Genomic DNA, 11,001 nt, shown 5'->3' on the forward strand with positions numbered 1-11,001 from the left:
TACAGCGAAAACACAATATAGCATTATATTAGCTTACCACAATAGCCAGAAACACAAGCCATTCCCCAGTAGTAAAAGTTAGCGATCGTGACAAACCAGCAAAAGATATATAATTTTTGACTAACCTTGATAAGGTTCATCAGATGACAGTCCTATAACATCAGGTTATACATACACTTATGTTTTGTTCGAAAATGTGCATATTTAGAGCTGAAATCAGTGGGTATACATTGTGCTAAGGTAGCATCTTTTTCCCACAACGTCCGGATATTTTTTCTGACACTTTTTCTGACACACATATTCTGACCAAATGACTATTCATAAACATAACTAAAAAATACATGTTGTATAAGAAATGATAGATACACTAGTTCTTAATGCAATCGCCGTGTTAGAATTCTAAAAATAACTTCATTACGACATCCAGCTTAGTTATAGCGAGAGAGTACCCAAAAGCTGGGCGCAAACGACTAGTACAACATGTTCGACAGATATATGAAATAGCATCATAAAATGGGTCCTACTTTTGCTGATCTTTCATCAGAATGTTGTACAAGGGGTCCTTTGTTGGGAACAATCGTTGTTTGGATTTAGAACGGCCTTTTTCCCTCTCGATTTAGCAAGCACACTTGCCAAGTGGCGCGAATCTCTCCATGTCAACAAACGGAAGAGAACGGAACACGGCAAAACTCCCGAAAGAATTTCAATAATCTGATTAAACTATATTGAAAAAACATACTTTACGATGATATTGTCACATGTATCAAATAAAATCAAAGCCGGAGATATTAGTCATCCATAACGTCAGCTTATCAGAAGGCAAATCCAGGTGCCTCCTCGCGTGCTCCAGAAAACAGGAAACTGGTGACACGTCATACCAAGAGCTATGATTCGAGTCCAGATCAAGTTACACACTCAATTTCTTCTCTCACTGCTTGTCGACATCTAGTGGAAGACGTATGAAGTGCATCTAAACTAATAAATAACAAGGACTTTAATAGGCAGCCCCTAGAAGAGTGCATCGATTTCAGATTTTCCACTTCCTATCAGGAAGTTTGCTGCAAAAGGAGTTCGGTTTTACTCACAGATATAATTCAAACGGTTTTAGAAACTAGAGAGTGTTTTCTATCCAATAGTAATAATAATATGCATATTGTACGAGCAAGAATTGAGTACGAGGCCGTTTAATTTGGGCACGATTTTCCCCCAAAGTGAAAACAGCGCCCTCTGTCCTCAACAGGTTAGGCAGTTTTCATGTTGTCCAGCGCGTTGGTGACTGTAACTGTGCTGCTGGCAACAATTGAATTACGCTTTGTTGCAGACGTTTACTGACACAGGACATATTCAATGGGTGTTGAGCATTCAAAAATTAATCAGTTATTTTGCGCTCTGGCACACTAAGACGAGAGTCTTTTGTTAAGAAATGGAGCTAGATAGGTAGCTAGGTAAACACTGAATCCCCAACGCATGACATAATGTTAGTTAGCGAGCCAGCCAGCTAAAGTTACCTAGTTAGCTAACAGTACACTAATGTGAAAAGAAAATACTTTGTCAAAATTGAGTCTTTTGTTAAGACATGTAGCTAGCTGGATAGCTAGCTAAACAATGGACCATAATCACAACTCATGATGTTACTACCCTGCATGAATCTGCAGGTAGCTAACCAACCAGGTTCTATGGCTATAACTAGTCAAGCAAATGTGTCTGAGATACAAAGAATAAGACTATACACAAATTTAGCTAGCGACCCAGCCAGCTAACGTTAACTAGCTACCAAGCCAGCTAACGTTAGCTAGCTAACAGTACACTTGAAATGAAACCACTTTCTGTCAAAATTAGAAACGTGTATTATCTGAAAATGTAGCTAGCTAGACTATCTTACCAGTATACATCATGGTTGGCGCGTCTCCTGTCTGATGCCATTAATAAATGCCCTTAGTTTGACGATGTAATCCAGGCTGGTGTTTTCTCCATCTCCTTAGCTATCATACTCGAATTCCACCTATTTCTAAAATCGATCCTCCAGAAAGTGGAGAGCATACACATAACGTTAGCTAGCTAACAGTACACTGTAACAAGACATTAGGTTTATGCAGTTTTACTACGCAATATATTTTTTTTAAAGCTGCGTTTGACACGATTACCTAGACATACTGACCAGCTCCAATGCACAGACGCGTGCTATATGGAAGACCAATCCAAACTCATCTTTCGGCATGTCCAGCCCACTCATTATCTCCGCCAGTCATGGCTAGCGGGAAGATTGCTCGCTTTTTCTGTGGCTAAACCAACTAGGCTCGTAATTTAACCATTTTATTCGTATTTACAGATGGCATACACGTTTTATATTAAGGCACATGAAAGTTCACATGTTCGAGAAGGCATCCGTGCCAAAAAACGCATTTTGCTGAATATATTTTACGTTCAAACAGCTCTCCTGTGAAATCGTGACTTGCGACATACACCTAGTTTCCTGAATCGGGTCACACATGTCAAAGAGAATAACAACACACAGTTGAAACCATTTTTGCAAATTGGCTTATACTCCCTTATCACTTGGCGATCTCACCACAGAGTTACAGGGTCAGGGAGTTAAAGGGCTAACATACACTTCTTCCCTTTTGACACATGACTCATAACGTGCGTCCAAAAAACAAACAACACTGCCGGGGCAGCGCTCTCTCTCGCTCCTTCTCGTGGTCCGAATCACACATATGACTACTGATAAATTATAAACTTCTTCCTAATTATCAGTGTGTACATATTACATTTATACAGAGGACAGAGGTCATTCAACCCCATTAAGTGAGTGTTTCTTTCCCTTTTCTTTCCCTGTATTTCAGACTCATTATTTAAAGACATTTCTAACATTTCCCCAAAAAATTGTACCAGGTTTACATTGGGTTTTTCAGTATATACAGTATACAGTATCAGTCTCAAAAGTTTGGACACACCTAGAGTGTTTTTTTGTATTTTACCCCCTTTTTCTCCACAATATGATCTTGTCTCATCGCTGCAACTCCCCAACTGGCTCAGGAGGCGAAGGTCGAGTCATGCGTCCTCCGAAACATGACCCGCAAAACTGTGCTTCTTTAATTTTTTATTTAAAAAAAAATAAAAAAAGAACCCCTTTTCTCCCCAATTTTCGTGGTATCCAATCGCTAGTAATTACTATCTTGTCTCATCGCTACAACTCCCGTACGGGCTCGGGAGAGATGAAGGTCGAAAGCCATGTGTCCTCCGAAGCACAACCCAACCAAGCCGCACTGCTTCTTAACACAGCGCGCCTCCAACCCGGAAGCCAGCCGCACCAATGTGTCGGAGGAAACACCGTGCACCTGGCCCCCTCGGTTAGCGCGCACTGCGCCCGGCCCGCCACAGGAGTCGCTGGAGCGCGATGAGACAAGGATATCCCTACCAGCCAAACCCTCCCTAACCCGGACGACGCTGGGCCAATTGTGCGTCGCCCCACGGACCTGCTGCGACAGAGCCTGGGCGCGAACCCAGAGACTCTGGTGGCGCAGCTAGCGCTGCGATGCAGTGCCCTAGACCACTGCGCCACCCGGGAGGCCCTCAAAACTGCGCTTCTTAACACCTGCCACCAATGTGTTGGAGGAAACACTGTACACCTGACAACCGAGGTCAGCCTGCAGGTGCCCGGCCCACCACAAGGAGTCGCTAGAGCACGATGAGCCAAGTAAAGCCCCCCCAGCCAAACCCTACCCTAACCCGGATGACGCTGGCCAATTGTACGCCGCCCAGGAGGCCCCCAGTATTTTTCTTATCAAGAGAATTTACGTATGTGCAACCAAAACTCGGACAATAGATACTTCAGAAAATGTCCTTTGTGTGCCCTTTAAGGTGCATCCTTTCTAGCCTGTGAAAACCCCAAATAAACCCCACTGTCACGTCCTGACCATAGAGAGCCCTTATTTTCTATGGTCGAGTAGGTCAGGGCGTGACTGGGGGGTTTTATAGTTATTATTTTCTATGTGGGGTTCTAGTTTAGTTTTCTATGTTTTTATTTTTATTTTTAAGGGGTGGATCAGCTTAATATTGCGGAAAGAATGTTGCTTCCAATGTAATTGTCTGCATCATTTCCAATCCCCCATATTTTTTTGGTAAATATATCCATACACGTATGCATACATATACACATATATACATACCTATATAGACATACATACTTTTTTAAAGAATATACCTTTATTATTAATTCCCCGCAAACCCTACCACCGATCCCCCAATTGGAGTAAACTAATAAACACTTCTGCTTTTTATACATCTTATACACATTTTACAGACACAGTCTACTTTACAATAGTTCTCTCTTGTTTGTTCTTAGTCCTTCCTCTATTTCTGATGTCCATCCAGTTTGATTTCTATTTGTAACTGTGCTATTTCACAAAGGTTCCGAACCTATATACATTTTACAGATCCCGTATGCTTTACATTGTTTATCTTGTTATTAGTCCCACCCTTCAGCTCCATTCAACCCCTCCCATCTATCTCTCAACATCATCCATTTCGGATTTCTATTTGCCATATATTTTTCAACTGTGCTGTGATGCTTCACAAAAGAATTGAACCTTCCTATTCTCATAGCTTCTACAGATTGTAAATTAAAAATAATTTTTTTTGCTAAAATAATTATTATATTATTGAATGATTGACTGGTAGAGCAGACATTTCCATATGTCTGTGTTAGCTGCATGTGTGACATAACTCCACCAGTCCTATTTATGATATCATTCACTAAAATTATACCTTTTTTAAAAATATATTCGATAAATACAGTTTTTTTTATCAATTAGTATATTTGAATTTAACCACAATATTTGTTGTACTATTTGTTCCGTCCTTTCAGGTGGATTAAACTGAAATTGCAACCAACTTTCTAAGGCTTGTTTAAAAAAATAAAGATATTTTTGAGATGATTTCCTTTTCAAACAACTGAAAGTGAGCAGGTGTAATCTGAATAAAGGGAAAAAGGCCCTTCTTGAATATAGGATGAGACATTCGCACCAATTTACTAGAGAACCAGTTTGGATTTAAGTATAACTTTTGTATGACTGATGCCTTTAGTGAGAGGTCTAATGCTTTAATATTTAATTTCTGCCCTTCTAATTCATATTCGTTATATAAATAGGCCCTTTTAATTTTATCTGGCTTGCCGTTCCAAATAAAATTGAATATTTTTTGTTCATATAATTTTAAAAGCAGGTCACTAGGTGTAGGCAAAACCATAAGCAAATAGGTCAACTGTGATATGACTAAACAGTTAATCAGGGTGATTTTTCCACAAACAGACAGGTATTTTCCTTTCCATGGTAGCAAGATCTTATCTATTTTTGCTAACTTTCTATAAAAATGTATTGGAGTGAGATCATTTCTTTCTTTTGGGATTTGTATACCGAGTATGTCCACATCTCCATCAGACCATTTAATTGGTCAACTACATGGTAATGTAAATTGTGCATTTTTTTGTGATCCAATACGTAATATGGTACATTTATCATAATTTGGATTTAATCCAGAGAGGATAGCAAAAGTATCTAGATCCTCTAAGAGGCCGTGGAGAGACTCTAATTGTGGTTTTAAAAGAAAACATGAATCATCAGCGTACAATGACACCTTAGTTTTTAAGCCACGTATTTCTAATCCCTTAATATTATTGTTTGATCTAATCTTAACAGCTAACATTTCGATGGCAATAATAAATAGATATGCCTATGGACAACCTTGTTTTACTCCTCTAGATAGTTTAAAACTTTCTGACATGTAGCCATTATTTACTATTTTACACCTAGGGTTACTATACATAACTTTAACCCATTTTATAAGAGACTCCCCAAAATTGAAATATTCTAGGCATTTATATATAAACTCCAGTCGTACTTTATCAAAAGCCTTTTCAAAATCAGCTATGAAAACCAGGCCTGGTGTCCCTGATATTTCATAGTGTTCTATTGTTTCCAATACTTGTCTTATATTGTCTCCAATGTATCGTCCATGTAAAAAACTTGTCTGATTAGGATGAATAATATCTGACAATACTTTTTTTATTCTATGCGCCAAGCATTTTGCTAGGATTTTTGCATCACAACACTGAAGTGTAAGAGGTCTCCAATTTTTTAAATGGACTGGATCTTTATATATACCACTTGGGTCCTGTTTCAGTAATAATGATATCAGACCTTCTTGTTGCGTGTCTGATAATCTACCATTTATATAGGAGTGGTTAAAACAAGCTAATAATGGTCCTTTGAGTATATCAAAAAAAGTTTTGTATACTTCCACTGGTATGCCATCCAGCCCTGGAGTTTTCCCATCCTTAAAGGCCCCAATTGCATCAAGCAGTTCCTCCTCTGTAATTTGGCCTTCACATGAGTCTTTCTGTACAGATGTTACTTTTACATTATTATTAGGAAAAAAATCCATACAATTAGTTTCTGTTAGTGGAGATGGAGGAGCCTTAGACGAAAACATATTCTTGAAGTACTTTACTTCCTCTTTCAAAATATCATTTGGTGAATCATGCGTGACTCCATCATTTGTAACAAGTTTTAATACATTTTTTTTGGTAGCATTTCTATATTGAAGATTGAAAAAGAATTTGGTGCATTTTTCCCCATATTCCATCCATTTCGCTTTATTTTTATAATATATTACACGGGATCTTTCTTGAATAAGTTCCTCCATTTCTTTTTGTTTTTCCTCTAACTTATTCTGTGCCTCTATGGTACCGTTTTTATTGCTATCTAACTGTACTGTTAGTCCTTCAATTTCCTTTGTTAATATGGACTCTTTTGATCTAAATTGCTTTTGTTTTATAGATGCGTACTGAATTGCATTGCCTCTAAATGCATACTTAAAAGTGCCCCATACAATAAGGGGATCTGCTGTACCTATGTTATGTCTGAAAAAGTCAGTTATACATTCTTCTGTCCTAGTTCTAAACAATTTATCATCTAGTAGGCTTTGATTAAATTTCCAATATCCTCACCCACGTGGAAATTCTGTAAGAGTAATATATGTACCAATTATGTGATGATCCGACCGCATTCTGTCCCTTATCAACACTTTTTTAAACTTTTGGTGCCAGAGAGAATGGCATAAGAAAGTAGTCAAGACGACTAGCTTGATTAAGCCTCCGCCATGTATATCTCACTAGGTCAGGGTATTTAAGTCTCCATATATCCACTAATTCCAACATATCCATGACATTCATGATTTCCTTAAGTGCCTGAGGGTGATAGTTTGTAGTGTGATTTCCTTTCCGGTCCATAGAGGTATTTAAGACCGTATTAAAATCTCCCACCATAATAATAGAGTCTAGTGTTGCTTGTAGAGTTGATAAATTCTTATATATATTTTCAAAGAAGCTTGGATCATCATTATTCAGACCGTATAGGTTAATAAGCCATATCTGTTTATTGTCCAATAACATATTTAAAATAATCCATCTACCTTGAGGATCTGTTTGGACAATTTGCACATTAGGATCAAAATTATTGTTAATTAAAACCATCACCCCTTTTGAATTTCTTTGCCCATGGGAGAAATATATTTTGCTCCCCCAGTCCTTTTCCACAAAACTTAATCTAAAACTGTTGAATGGGTTTCCTGTAAACAATAGATATTATATTCCTTCTCTTTTTGCCAGGTAAATACTGATCGTCTTTTCTTATTATCTGCTAGGCCATTACAATTGTAACTGGCTATACTTATTTCACCACTTACCATAATGAGACACAACTTTCAATTATTTTTATCAAATTATATGTTTGTAAACGTACCATTAAAAAGTAACATGATGATTGAGTGTCTATATAGCTGTACCATGATATTTGCATTTCTACTAAGTAAACCTCCAATAGGTCCCTACTATTCCACCCGCTAAAAGCCCTCCTCATCCCGAGTTGGGTTGTCATCCCAATGCCCGGCACACCACCCTCGACCCCCTGTATCCCATAGCCCTGAACCGACTGGGATCCATCCTTTGAAAAGAGCACACAGTGCCATTTACCGAATTGAAGTAGATCAACTGCCAAATGCATTTCCATCGCCCTCACCTCGATTTGTATTATATATAGCTGTGGATCATCCTCTATTGTCCCTAACATCTTTTACTCCTTCGCAACAGTTGTGGGATACACACATACACCCACCCAAACACTCAACCCTTACCCCTACACAACCATAAGCTCACTTTCTCAACAATTGCACCAACCCAGAGCCCAACTCAAGATAGGTCTTGATTTACAAATGCACTTACAGTTGCAGCTGCATGAGAAGGCCTGCAAGACCGCGCAAAAATGGGCAAAAATTTAGAGATTTTATTTACCATTGTCACATCCTAGATGATGGAGGTCAAATGTACACCTTCTTCCTGAAACACCCACAATACGGTCACCCGTATTGACCATATTCCCAAGCATCTCCATGCAGTCCGACATTGATTTTGTGCCACCAGGGTCACAATAATATACCCCCTCTCTGAATGTCCGAGTGTGACCCCCTCCCCATGGGTTACTGCAGCTAGTGTTGCCAGCACTGCCGCTGCCTGGGTGGGGGCACCCCACCGGAATCCCCACCGGCTAGGTACAAGGTCGTCAAGGTTCTCATTAGCAGCTTTGAGAATTTCCTTGTTTATTATGCTCTCCCTTTAGGGGGCTTTGGCTTTGCAGGACCAACCCTGCCAAGCAGGCTCAGAATCTTGAGGGGGCAGTGCTGCTCTTGGTCTCTGACCTCATTTTGGCTGCATACAGACCGCTTACAGCAGGCACATAAAACAATTAGGGACTTCTCCTTAGTATCTGGGTCATTCAGGTGCGTGTCTAGGGTATAGGGTCATGGACCGTACCATTAAAATAGGATCATAAATAAATAATTAGATATAATTTATTTTAATAATGTAGTTCCCCATGATAGGACAATAATAAATCAAATGTATCATTTATTTTAAAACTGTTCCACCATGATAGGACAATAAATAAATAAGATGTATAATTCGTTATGAAAGTATATCCATCATCTGAACAACATTGAAAGCCCTCATACCCCGGCTCACAGCAATACATTGGCTCTGGGATATGCAACCATTTCATTACTCACTCACTCAACTTTCAAACATAACAAATAAAATAAAAATTAACACACACCACACCATCCACACATACTGTGCCTTCTGTTTACTTAGTTTTTATCTTCACTATGTTGAATTAGTGCTTGTGTGTTCAATTAGTTATATGTGAAGATATATAGAAAAGCTATATTTTTAATTGTATTGTTACAATCCATAACCGGGCTAGAATTGTGTTTATTTTCCTCATCTATGAGAACTTTGTAATTTTTAAAATAGCCATGGAGTAGTCTTTGTGTCTCTGAACAACTGGTTATCAATATATAGTTTATCAACGACGAGAGCTTTTAATCTATTTTCTTTGAAAATTGGATACAGAACTTTGCGCCGTTCTGCAATTTCCTTCGGAAACTGATCATTCATGTCAATTTTGGTCCCAGCAAGTCTTTTACCCAGGTTTTTAATCATTATTTTATCTTTAAATGAAGCAAATTTGGCAACGATTGGGCGTTCATACCTTTGGCCTCTCTGTACGAAGCGGTGTACACGTTCAAGTTGGATTTTGTCGATAACTTCGTGTGGGATCTGAAGCGCTGTAAGGAGGAACTCTCTAACTACAGATTCAGGTACTTCCCCTTCTTTCTCCTGGATACCTGTAAGTACCAGATTCTCTCTCATTGATCTAGTTTGTATGTCCAGTAAGGCTTCCCTCAGAACGGTGTTCTCCTTTTTAATTTCATTCATTTCGGTTTCAATCTTATTGACTGTCCCTTTTAGTGTTTCCTTCTCGAATGTCGCAGCTTTTTCATCTCATCTCGAGGCTTGCCTTCAACTCTTTTATATCCTTACTAACTAATTCAAGCATACCCAGTTTGTCACTTATTGATTTTAACAGATCGGTTTCGACCTTTACCATTCCCGGTGGTGAAAATATTAAATCCTCTGTGTCTGTAGAAGAGTCACGTTTCCGTTTTGAAATCGGTTCCCCTGTCTTACTCTCCGTCATGTTTGGGTGTTGCTTGTTTTCGTAATATTTGTCGATAAATGTCTCTAGTCTTAAAATGTGTTTTGTGTTATTATCCAGATTGAAGGTTATCACCCACCAAATTATGTAGTGCTAATATTTTAGTGTAACTTGCCGATATTGAATATTACGTTTTATCTTGAGGTGCTCTACATAACTTCGTTCAGTCCGCCATTACCTTTACGTCCGCCACATCGCTCTACCTATTTTAGCTCATGTTGGTGTTTGGTATGATTCCCAGTTAGAGGCAGCTGGCTATCGTTGTCTCTAATTGGGGATCATATTTAAGTAGCATTTTTTCCACCTGTGTTTTATTGGATATTGTTTTGAGTTAGTGCACGTTGCACCTCTGTAGTCATGGTTCGTTGTTTGTTTCTTTCTTTGTTGTTTTGTGCATTTTCTAATAAATATTATGTGGAAACCATATCGCGCTGCAGTTTGGTCCGATAATTATTCCAGAGAACGTGACAGAATATCCCATCAAACCAGGACCAAGCAGCGTGCCCAAAGAGGAGAGGATTTCTGGACATGGGAAGAAGTGATGGGGTGATGGGGAAGTGATGGGGAAATGCGAAACCCTTCCTTGGCGACAGACTGAAGGAGATTATGGAGGACAGCGATGACGACAGGGCTACAGAAAGCCCAAGGACAACCCCTAGTTTTTTTTTTGGGGGGGGGGGGGGGGGGGGGGGGGGGGGGGCACATGGAGCTGGTGGCTGAGCAGAGGGAAGAGCCAGAAACTGTCAGGGAGGCAATGGCGAAGTTGGGAGAGTGAGATGAGAGAGATGTTGTGCAAGTGTGTTCTGCTCAACATCCGACCAGAGGATCCGGTTAGCAGTCTGGTGCAACCTGTGCCGGTTCCACGCTTCTGGCCTCAAGTATGCCTCTCCAG

This window comes from Salvelinus namaycush, chromosome 16 (assembly GCF_016432855.1).
Source record: "Salvelinus namaycush isolate Seneca chromosome 16, SaNama_1.0, whole genome shotgun sequence".
Lineage (NCBI taxonomy): Eukaryota > Metazoa > Chordata > Actinopteri > Salmoniformes > Salmonidae > Salvelinus > Salvelinus namaycush.